Here is a 13,056-nt window from a genome sequence, read left to right as displayed (position 1 = left end):
CTGGTAGATGGGAGAATCAATTTCATAGCCAGGCTGGGTGAAAACTGCAGTTTGAGGAACAACTGTCAAAGAGTCAGGTCCAGTGGTATTGACAAGGTTCATTTACAAGTCCAGGTTCCACTGTCCGAACAAGATGTTGGTAACTGTTTTCTCTTGGTCAATTTTGGAGAAAAGCCAACTACTGACAACTATAGCCGATACTGGGGAGTGTGCGAGGCCATTTTGCTCAAAAATGGTAAATAGACAGTTATTTCTTTGCTTTCATATGTACATGTAGGAGCAGAAATATACAACTTAGGCTATATCCTTCTGGTAAGAGTTGTACAACACCTGCAGTTGGTATAACATTGTTTGTGATCCATCAAATATATTTTTCTCACATGCGATTGGTCTTAGTGCATCATGTGATAGAATATCCTTCAGCTAAAACTAGGGGATATCTGAGGACATCACCCAATACGTCTTTGTTTATAAATTTAATTCAAGATGAGAGAGCATCTTATGGTTGTTACTTAAGAAGGGAAATATTTGTTTGTTCATAAATTTGTACAAGAGAACACCCAAAAGAAAACATCTCACACAGCAAACAATAAGCTGTTTGAAAACATTTTTCTTGTGCGCTGCAAAATATTTGAAGAATACTAGACACGACATCCTCTTTTTTTTGCCCAAAAATATGCTTGGACATCAGTCCTTGGACATTATTTCTCCTTCTAAGCTCGCAGTTTTCTTTGAGTCTTGCTCTTCGATTTAACTGTCTGTATCTTGGAGCAGATGATGTCTGCAGACAAATATCGGTGCACATTTTTATGCCCATTAGTATCTCTTGTTATGTATCCTATGAATCACTTCCATGGTATATGATGAGCCTACACTGTAAGCTAATTTCAGAAATCCTTTTTAATCACTTTCACCAGAGTGTGGTGAGGGTTGCACAACTGAGCGAGGCTCCAAATTAAGTGCACCCAATATCCCACCCATCCCACCCCAGGGAGGACATCCATCACACAGTAATCTCGTGTGTGGGAAATTAACGTCTCCTACCCCAACCCTGCAGGAGACAGGACCTCCGTTTCTTCGTCCCTATCCGTGAAGACTAGAATATCTAACCATTTCTTGATGTTATAGAAAGGTAGCAAATTCTCTTCAATTATTAAGACCCTGAGTGTTGGTCTGGCCGGGGTTCGAACCCTCGACCTACTGCACAACAGTCCAGCGCTCTATCCATTGAGCCAACCAGGAGGCGGTTAGACGGGGACGGGAAATAAAATACTTAAAGAAAATAATTACTTGTCTGATTATTTTAGAGAAACTGAGGTACCTGAGTGCTATGAAATGACAAGCTGCCCACATGGCAAATGCGTCATCATTAACAATAAGAACTTCAATGGTCATGCTGAGTACTGTCGCTTTGGATCAGAACATGATGAAGAAGCCCTAGGAAGACTCTTCAAGAAGCTTTCCTTCACTGTGGAAATTTGGAATGATCTTGACGCGTACAAGATGTTAGGTGTAGCTCGTGAGATTGCTGCTCAAGACCACAGGGCATTTGATGCTCTATTCTTCATTGTTATGTCTCATGGGAGTCATGGTGATACCATTTGGGGAGTGGATGGAATATCCATCGGTATTCAAGGCTTGATGTTACCATTTAAACCTATCAAGTGTCCAACTCTCATGCACAAGCCCAAGGTGTTTATCATGCAGGCCTGTAGAGGTTCATACTCTGAATCAAATGCAGGGCCTACGCATGACTCGATTCTAGTAAGTGGTACAACCCCTCAAGAAGCTGACTTTTTGTTAGCGTGTGCTTCAGCACCTGGTTATTGTTCCACTCGCCTAAAAACTGGTTCCATATTCATCCAAGTAAGTGATGTTAAGAATTAATGACAACAATTTTAATCACAACTACAACTTTTGAAGAATGATGCAGTCATTTTTTGCAGACTCTCCTGTTTATGCTTCAAAGAATTCTTTGTCAGATTAATTTGACAACAAGTTTCTTTTTTTTCAATATCACTCTTTGAAAAGTCACACTTTGGACAACTGATTTTTTTGTAGGCATTTTTTACTGAAAATGTGGCTTAAATTGGTAAAAATATATACAGAGTTTTCCCTAATCTTTGAAATATGCATTATGAGTATCAAGGAATCAAAAGGCACAATGTAGTGAAAGAAAAAATTATAACTGTTTTGCTTGAAACACCTTGCTACAGTTATTTAAAATTGCTTTCTTGATAACAAAAAAACGGTCAGGACAAAAGAAATAACATCCACACTTAGGGGTACAGCTGTAATGTAACCAAGCTTCTTTTGATGTTAATTATAGTATTTATTGAGAACTAGATTTACTTTCTCCTCTATAATGGATGCAATGAAGAACTGGGTGGTTAAGTATAGAAAGCAGAGCTATACAGGTAGACATCTGCAACAATTCATGAGAACATGGATGAAGTATTTACCAGGTGTTTAGCTGGGTACACTTTAGATTGAGAGGTCCTGGTCCAAGGCCTAGTAAGTTCATTGAGTTTTGTCCTTTTCAGAACTCTTTACTCTCACATTACCTTTCTCTGCCTAATTTTCTTGACTTGCATTCAAACATCATACATAGAATGAGAAGACCTTTTATTGCCCCTTTTTTTTAAGGAGCAGAGAATTGTGTAATTTACCCGTACCTGTTGAAATTGAGTTACACAGTAGCTTGAAACAAGTTGTTGGGCCGAGCTTCACTGCGCGATGCTGTGACAAATATTATATTATTACCAAAGATTGACTTAGATTTGGTCCAATGAGTCTAATCTCAGTACTCTACCAATTTTTTTTTTTTTGTTTGCTTCTTTTTCTTTGAACTTAGACCCTGGTGGATGTATTCAAGGAGCAACCTCATAGCTGTGACCTCATTGAAATGCTCACAAAAGTCAACGACAAGGTGATAAAAAGAAGCACAAAGGTAGAAGAGGCGTACTCACAACCATCGATCCAAGTCTCAACAGTGAGCCATACTCTGAGATCAAAGCTTTATCTTTAGAAACAGACTTTTGGGGGTAATGAACAGACTAAGAATTTATTAGTCTGTGAGTGACCCTGAGACAATGAAGAAAAATGAGATTCTTATAACCACCTTTATTGTTACTTCTAAATATGTTATTCACTCGGTAGAGGCTAAAATACAATCATAATTAATTGTTTCAATGGCGAAAAATAGTAAAGATATTAAAAAATATTAAGAGTACATCCTGTACCACTAGCAGCAGAGTGACAATTATTCCCCAAACAAAGTTGAGGGAATTTTTCAACAATATTATTCACTCTGCCTTCAGAGATTACTTGATTTCGTATAATTGTTCCAGTGCTTTTGAATTCTGTTATAAATTTGTTTTGTAGTTGAAACCATTCTATCACAATTGTTTTTATTACTTGTACTGAGGTAAGCAGCCAATTTCCACTGAAACTGAACAGGGTTATTTAATTGAATCAATAGAAACTTCATATCTTCTTTTGAAAAGTGTTACACCAAACTTAGTGGCATCATTATTTTGTGCTCTTTAGAATTGAAATTTCTTATGTCATGTTTCATCACTTGCTGTGGAACATTGATGAAACATGAGGCAGCCATTTTGAAGATTTAGTGCCCCTGCTATAATCACCTCACATAAGGTGACTAGCAAGATGTGGAGCAATCCAACACCAATCAGAGCACATCCATCTCTATCCCTTTTTAGATAATTTTGGTGATAATTTTAATGTATATTAGAAGTATGCATCAACATGTTCATACATAGTAATTTTATTTTAAAGTACATTTATTAGAGGAATTCTGAAGTTCAGCGTAGGAACTAAACCAAGTTTTAAAGGGAGCAACAAACCAAGACAAAACATGCAATAAACTGATAAGAATGGGAGCAAGTGCATTGCGTGGATGCCAGTGCTACTTGTTTGTCTCATTTTCTGTACAGTCGAACCCCGATTATCCAGACTCATTGGGACCTGGTAAAAAGTCTACATAATCAAAAATATTAATATGGATGAGATAATAATGTAAACAAAGGAAATAAAGATAACTCGTTTTTAAATGCCTTTTGTCTCCAAGCACCTGAATGACATTTTGAAAGTGAAGGAGGTAATGCACTGTTTTAAATGCACTTTCCAGACTTTAAACACATTCAATGAATTTTTTTACTTCTTTAAGTTTTTGAAGATCAAAGCTCATTAATATTCATGGAAGGAAACAAGACCAAAGAAAAAGTCCAGATAATCAAAAGTCTAGATAATTGAGGTTCAGCTGTAACAACTTTCAGCAAAATGACAATATAACATGTTAAGTTGTGAAGTACAAGTGTTTAAGCCAGTTTCTCTGCTGTTTACATTGAAATGTCAGCATTATTAGAAACAGATGTATCGCTCTGGTACTTTACCTTTATTTACGTTAATGAAATTAAGCAAAAGAACACATTTTTCTGGGCTCTATAGTGTGATAAGGCCACAAAGTTTGGAGAACACAGGAAAGCTTTCTGAGTGTTCTCCCCAAAAAATGCACTCTATTGCTTCTATTACATAACTAGTTACTTGCAGGCTCTGAATTGACCAATGACAGACAATGTGCACTATGTTCAATTTTGTTATAATTATTATTAGTGTCATTATCAACATAAGTAGTGGAATTTTAGCAATGTTACAAACAAATTAGTACATTTATTGTATTGGAAAGTGTTGTTGGTACAATTGGAAATTTTTGTCCCCCTCTCACTTCAAACAATCGCAACAAATTAATATATTTTCAAGAAGAGAGAGGATGAGTTAGTAATTATAGTATCCTAAGTTGTGTTGGTTGAGAATTGTAAGCTTCCAATGACATGCTAAATCAAATTAACATATAAATGGAATTAGTGTAAAATGAACTGTTAATTTGGTGTGTGATCTTCTCATTTAGACAAAATGAACAGGCTTCAGGGTACACTCCTGACTTCAGACTTGATTTATTAACTCAGCCCAGTTGACAATGAATGCAAAGCAGATATATGCAAAGGAAAAAAAAAAGTAGATAAGGAATGAGTAAAAATTATACAACCAGAGCAGTGAGTGAGTTGGGTCATCCACTATGCAAAGGCTAATTTAGTGGATGCCTCTCCCCCCTTTAAAAGGAATGCAATAAAAAAGTGTAAAGGCATTTACAGTTGAATGATGCAGAGACCACTGAACGCAAGTTGACCGCTTAATGCAGGTTCTGCCGAAAAGGGGTGCTTTGAAACGATATAGAACGCCATTTAATGCTATAATCGAATACTTTATGTACTTAATGTGTAATATGGATTGAATTTTACTTGAAAGATTTTTTTCTAGTTTTAGTTGGGTGGATCCACTTCAAGTGATCGCTCAACGCTGGTGGAGAACAATGCAAACAGGCCGTTGGGACTCGGTGAAGGGTGACCACGACAGCGTAATAGAAGCGACCACTTAGCAGAGATGAAAATTACAGTAATTAAGAGGAAACATTTAAGGATTATGACCGCTTTATACAGGACAACTACTGGTACGGTGCCGACTGCAACGGGTAAAGGTTACGCAGAAATGTACAATTACTACAAAAATTAAGCATAGAGGTGTTATGAAATTGAGTTAGGGAATTATATTTCTTACTGTCTGTAGGTAGAGAGTTCCCAAAGCGAGAACCTGCAAATTTTAAATGAACGTCGACCATAATGTGCAGTCTTAACTGGAGGGAGGAGAAAATTGTCCGACTGTCTAAAGAGTGTGGTCTCATTTTGCTACCTTCCGAATTTAGGGAAAAGCGTCTTATTTCATTTTTACGGGAAATTACTTCATAGCTTGTGTACAGCCCCTGGATTTTATTTTAGAGGGTAGGAGGACGGTAGACTGATTATACACAAGCCTCGTACTTCCTGGTTGAGAGAAAGGATAAATCGCTTGTGCAAGTGATTGTGATCAATTCGTAATCATTTTGAACATTAAGTTCCAAAAGGCGAATAAATATGATCAAATGTGAAAATTTTTTTGTCTTGAATTGTTTGCACAAGTCATGTGAACAATCGTAGGTATGGAGGATCTGCTTCGGTTGCGAGCCAACAGACGAGTGACTGACCATATGAACGATATTTTACCCGGCTTTCGAGGAAGCTTGGTGCGTTGAGGCGACTTTACCGCTAACTTCAAAAGATACTGAAGATTCTATACCTATTTCAAACCTATGAAATAATCAAGTGGAAATTCCTCTGATTGCTTCTGACAAAAGTTTTCATCGATTTTCTCCCAGACTTGTAAATGTCCTACATCAGATTATTTTAGCCTCAACGCTTTGACTGTGAGCAGGATTCTTTATTTTTGGTATTTTACACCCACTGAAAAATTTGCGACGTTGTTGGAGCGGCAGTTTCAGAGAAGGAGCCATGAAAACAAGTTTCAAAAGAGAAGACTCTACAGCAAGTTGCCACCTCGGCTGGAACTTGTTGTGAAGAATACGGTGCCAATAGACTCGAAAAAACTTAAAAAAAAAGGTTAGTTCTTGACCTGGGTGATTGTAGTTTAAGGTGAGTGTTGGCGAAATCCTTTATTTTATTTATCTGCATCGCGATCAATTTTTTTCCCATGGTACAAGGATTGTTCCTAGGCGGGACTGGCGAAATACTGCCGTGTAATGTTACGCTTCGAGACTTCTTTGAAGAGAAAAAGGCAGAAAGAAATATACTGCGAGAAAGTCGACTGACGTCTTTGCTGCCCCGCAACTGTGCTTCTGGAAAACATTATATTTGACGTATGCACAGGCGCCTGTCACGTCAACAAAACAAAAGTCACGCAAGTGTTATGGACTGACCACGTGAGCAACTCTCGGGCTTTTGAGGAGTATGTTTTCATCAAGTCGTTGTGGTTGAAGTCCATCAGAGGTCTAGAGGACTAGAGTAGAGTTGAGAAATGGGAGGATTTTTTTCATACTTAAATCAAACAAATGTGAAATGATTTAGTAATACTTTTATTGCATGGACTTCACACAAACAGGAATAGGTTTTGAAACGTTTACAAAGTTTTGACGAAAGTGTTTTTTAGCAAAAAAGAGGAATAAAGAAGACCCAAGACCATAAAGGTACGACATGATTAACAAACCAGTGTCAAATATCCAGCATTTGTTATTGTGCTTCCAGGAAAAGCTTCGACCTACGTGGAAAATTGAAAATCAATTTCCTGGAAGCACAATAACAACACGCTGGATATTTGACACTGGTTTGTTAATCATGTCTTACCTTTATGGTCTTGGGCCTTCTTTATTCCTCTTTGTTGCTAGTGGAACACAGGTCCTCAACTGGAGCGCGCCATCTAACCCTATTTTGTACCGTGCCCTTTGCCTCATTCCACGTGAGATGTTTCCTCTCTAACTCTTTCAATTCTCGTACGTCGCCAGGTGTGGTCTTGAGTGATCCAAGTTAAACTTGAATGTTTGTAAAATTTTACAAACATTTCCCTTATCAGTATCGCCATCAATTTTGTTTCACTGGTTAGGCTTGGAAAATCACTATTTCATCAGTTGGCCTCAAGTCTTTGTTTTGGAGAAAAGGCAGAAAATATATGCTTTATTTAAGAGCGCGAAAATAACTAAATTACGAAAGAGGCTCTAAAATGAACTATCGATTCGTGTTACGTTCGCTCCACCTAAGAAACCTTATTTTAGCAATCATGCCATTCATTTCTATGAGCATTCCTGCGTTTCACGCTTGTGTTTGTGTTGAGTGAGTTACTGTCCTGGTCGTACGTTACCTGCCGGAATGCGAAAATAAGTTAATCACATGACTAGTAATAATAGTCCATTTCCGAATTTCTTTGGCGTCTTTTCAAAGCGATTCCTGGTGCTCATCCTTTCATATGATTAAAAATTATCATTCACACGCAAATTAAACTCATTTTCATACAAATGGTTCAACACCAAGCCTTGTTTTTTAAATTGACCTATTGTGATCAGATCCTTGATAAATGAAATCTCGCGAGCGACGTCACAGCTCGCTTGGCACGCCAACGAGATATGGCGCGCTAAAGATCATCCTCGGAGACCCAGGGGCTGTGGGTCGATTTCAAGTTAGGGCATGAAGAGCCCCTGGGGACATTGTCTTACAAGACTAGTTCCAAACGGTCGCAGTCGTTCTGCCATCTGATTGGTGCCAGAAAATCTTTGTGTTTTTCTGCCCAATCATAGTGAAGTGTCCTTTCGTGTGTTTTAACACGGACATATACCTATAGCTTAGTTGCTCACTATGTTTGTTTGGGCCGTGCAACGCAGACTTGCTTGAGGTGAAAAGTTTCAGTCTTAGCACACAATGTAAGAGAAATCGATCAGATTGTCCGCGAAAATCTTACCGGAAATTATACTGAATACTTTCGCAGGTATCACTGGAGAACGTGTTTTACAGTTTGCGAGGTTTGTATACAACACGATGGTTGCAGTCATTGATATGTCGCTTTAAACGTTAAACGAGATTTAAGCTTAAATCTTTTCTGAGTTTTTGCATAATTTGCTGTGACTGAAACTTTGCCAATCCCGTGAAGTTATTTTGTCGCACGGGCCACGCAGGTATGTCGAGCAACTGGTACTTGCGCAACTTTCTGTGCGTGTCAAAATCCAATCTCATCTTCGCTTGAAAAAAAAGAAAAGCAAAGCGTGGAAACTTTAGCTTATTAGATGTGGGTAGAAGGCCCTGTACTATTAAGCTGACATTTGCAATAAAGCAAACCCGCCCTTTCCATCCATTATTTCTTGGTCTTTGGTTTTGTTTTTCCCATTGAAAGCAGCATCGGATCGATTCCCAATGATCAAAGGTATTTCACTTGGTCTTCAACAATCGACAGAAGAGGTGAAATGACAATGACCAAGGGACTAGAAGAGAATCTGTAGCCTTCTTAGCTCAAGAATTTCAACACTCTAGGCAGCAGTTGAAAGATTAAACTCTTTCCTAACACCTTCGGTAACTGCCCGAAAAAACCTCTCCTTCCCACGATATTCTCATTAATAAGTTTTTGTTCAGATTTTAATTAGCTAACCGGAAACACAGCTAAGCTTTCTCTAAGCGCTTGGTGGAGGTCGTCCACGAACTTAAGCTGTATTGTGAACGACTTTACTACAAAGCGAAGATTTGATTTTGGCGCGCACAGAAAGCAGAAAGCTACGTAGGGGAAAGCCCAGTTGCTCGACATACCTGCGTGGCAAGTGCGACGAAATAACTTCACGGGATTGGCAATGTTTCCGTCACAGCAAATTATGCAAAAAATATAAAGGTTTAATCTCAAATCTCGTTTAACGTTTAAAGCGACATATCAATTACTGCAACCATCGTGTTGTATACAAACCTCGCAAACTTTAAAACACGTTCTCTAGTGATACCTGCGAAAGTATTCAGTATAATTTCCGGCTAGATTCTCGCGGACAATCTGATCGATTTCTCTTACATTGTGTGCTAAGGCTGAAACTTTTCACCTCAAGCAAGTCTCCGTCCCACCATAGTTAGTAGAGGGGACAATAGTTAGAGAGTAGTCCCCTCTACTAACTATGGTCGCACGGCCCAAACAAACATAGCGAGCAACTGAGCTATTAGTATATCTCCGTGTTACAACACACGAAAGGACACTTCACTCTGATTGGGCAGAAAAACACAAAGATTTTCTGGCACCAATCAGATGGCAGAACGACTGCGACCGTTTGGAACTAGTCTTGTAAGACAATGTCCCCAGGGGCTCTTCATGCCCTAACTTGAAATCGACACACAGCCCCTGGGTCTCCGAGGATGGCTAAAGATTGAACTGAACATGTGATCAACTTTTCACCTGATTAACTCTGATTATTAATTCTCCTCTTTAGCTGCTACACATTTCCTTGTAAATTAGTTATGAGAATTTGGTTTTAGATCAAGGCAGCATCATTTACTTGATAAGTTTCAGTATTCTCATCATCTGTTTGCTGGATAATGTATGGACACCCCAGGGAGAAGTTACCTCGTGATCACTTCTAGGAGTAAAAGGGTTTTCGAACCGTTTTTTTCATCAGTGCGTAAGCTGACATTGAAGCTAGAAGAGCTTTCAAAGGTGAGATATAGTATCATGGTTCTTTTTGTACTTATTTCAAACGAGTATGAAATTATTTAGAGGAAGATTTACTCGCTCAGACCCGTCAACAGACAAGAATGTCTTTTTTGTTGTGTGAATTCTTTCAAAAGTTTATGGCGGAAGTTTTAACCCAAATGTCGTGCATCATATAAGTATATGTAGTATGCCAGAACTCGGCGACTCATGTGTTTAAAAGCATCGATTAGATCATTGTATTGCATCTTTCTACACAAAATCTTCAACGTTTTCAGCATTGATTTCGCCGATGACCACCGCCAAAAGAAATTTCAGAAATAAGGACTTTGTAGCAGGTCACGGTTATCTCAGTTTAGGTGTGAACTTAAAATTCAGTGCCAGCAGACGCGAAAAACTAGGCAATGGTTACTTTAATAGTTCTTGTTTTTTCGGTTCTTAGTGATCGTAGTTTATACTGAGTGTTATTTTAAATATTCATATATTTAGTTTACTTGTACTGCAATCCGCAATTTTGTTCGTGGATTAAAAAGTTGCACAACAGCATCTTTGGGAAAATACTACAAGGAAAAAAAGGCAGAAATAAATATATCGTGGTAATATACAGACGAATGAGGTTTTAAGGTTATTTTGAATTTAACCATTGAATCGTGCTCGCTTGATCGTGAAACTGTGTTCTTTAAAACATGACATAACATATGTAGTTGCCTTTATTTGAACGATGTCTAGATCTGGGTTATTTCTGGCGAACTTGCCGTTGTTGCTGCCTTTTTGGAGTGCGAATATTGGTGAAACACCAAGCTATTAGTCTTGATGAATTGAAATACCTGGGGAAAAAACTGCGAAAGAATTTCCACCTCTAACTTGGCCATGTGATCATTAATATCTTCTCGATCATTCGCTGCCTGTCACGTCATGAAAAAAGTCACGCAAATGTTTAAGACTGATCACGTGAGCTGGATTTTCAATTTCGATCATAAGTCATGGAGAGTATCGAGTTGAGCTTAGCTTCTTAAGGTGTCGCCTGCGTGCAGACGTCTCCTAATTCTCCTAAAATAATCAATTGTATGCAAGGGTCTAGAATGGATAGAGGTGAAAAACATTTTCCCATCGTTGGTTTCCGGTCACAGTTATAGAGAAAAGGAAACCAAAAGATTTGTCGATAACGCAGAGGCAGTTGGAGTATCAAAATAACTTAAGATTGGGTACTAATTCCTGTTCGTGGGGTCTTCGTTCTCCATCCCGTTTTTCTGGAAAATATGACGTTATTTGATTAAATTTTACCCATATACCTGAGTTTAATTTATGCGCCACGTTTTGATCAAATTGTCCTGGTTGTTGCCCTCTGGATCATAACTATGATTAATCACGGCTTGTGTTGTTATCAAGTCCTCTGCTGGCGTACTACGGTGACCCAGAAGGCTCAACGCAAACAAAAAATATACTGCAGCAAATAAAAAATATACTGCAGCAAATAAAAAAAAAATCAAAACGCAAAGAAAAAAAATGTCGAGGCAAATAAAAAATGCAACGCAAACAAAAAGTACTGCAGCAAATAAAATATGCAACGCAAGCAAAAAAAAAAAAAAAAGAAAACGCAAACAAAAAAAAATTAGAACGCAACGCCAAGGAAGACTGGGTAATAGTTCTTAGTTTCCCGCCAAAACAGCATGAACTGGAACTCGCTTTTGGTTATGGACGAAAGCGATCTGCGTAGGAGTATAGAAGATTACTTTCATCAAGGGTATGAAAATAGAGTTATTATCGATTTTTTAGAGGAGCAGCATGGTACTGTCATAAGTTCGCTGCAAAACATGGTTTCGGAAAGGCGAACAAGCAAAGGATCGAACAAGTGTTGGCGGGAAACTAAGAACTATTACCCAGTCTTCCTTGGCGTTGCGTTCCAATTTTTTTTGTTTGCGCTTTCTTTCTTTTTTTTTTTTTTTTTGTTTACGTTGCATATTTTATTTGCTGCAGTATTTTTTGTTTGCGATGAATTTTTTATTTGCTGCGGTACTTTTTTTCTTTGCGTTTTGATTTTTTATTTGCTGCAGTATATTTTTTAGTCGCTGCAGTTTATTTTTTATTTGCTGCAGTATATTTGTTATTTGCTGCAGTATATTTTTTGTTTGCGTTGAGCCTTCTGGGTCACCGTACCGTAATATATGCTTTAATTAAGAGCGCGGAAATAACTAAAGCACAAGAAAGGTTCTAAAATGAACTATCGATTCGTGTTACGTTCGCTCCACCTAAGAAACCGGCCGTATCATAGTAATCATGCCATTCATTTCTATGAGCATTCCTGCGTTCCACGCTTGTGTTTATATGATGAGTTAAATTGCCCTAATCGTTGCCTGTCGAAACACGACAAGTTAGTCACACGACCTGTATTTGCAACGACAAATGGTGCGCTAAAGATTTAACTGACCACGTGATCAATTTTTCACCTGTTTAAGAGAAGCCGCCAGAAAATTTCGAGATTCGAAAATCAGTGACGAAAAATCGAATTTTTTTTCATTTTGCCAAAACATCCCTTTCTGTGTACTAGTTTCGAAGAAGATATTTTAAAGTTCTAGCGATTTTTTTTCCGGCTGAAATTTTAAAAAGTTTGAAAACTCGTTAAAAAAGCCGTTTTCGCCTTGCCTAAATGGTCAAATCGTCACGCAGCTTTAGGAAGATGTTGGCAGCGCTAAGCAAGTCTATTCACCATCAAACTTTGCAAAATAATTACAATATCCCTGCACAATAAAAGAATATAAAAATTTTTCTGTAGTTCTCTTTGGTATTATTTTTATCGCCGTTTTTATAGAGGCGTACTTTGCACGATGTTTTGGGAGAAAAAATCAAGACTAACTTTGACTGGTTTAAACGACACCTGGTACCTAAAATTTCGACATTATAACCATACCAGACGAAAGCTCATTTATCAAAATATACACCTGGAAAATTTGGTCGTTGGAAATTAAGTCTTGTCTCGGTAGTTAA

This window comes from Stylophora pistillata, chromosome 8, assembly GCF_964205215.1.
Source record: "Stylophora pistillata chromosome 8, jaStyPist1.2, whole genome shotgun sequence".
Classification (NCBI taxonomy): domain Eukaryota; kingdom Metazoa; phylum Cnidaria; class Anthozoa; order Scleractinia; family Pocilloporidae; genus Stylophora; species Stylophora pistillata.
Note: the sequence above shows the minus strand (reverse complement) of the source record.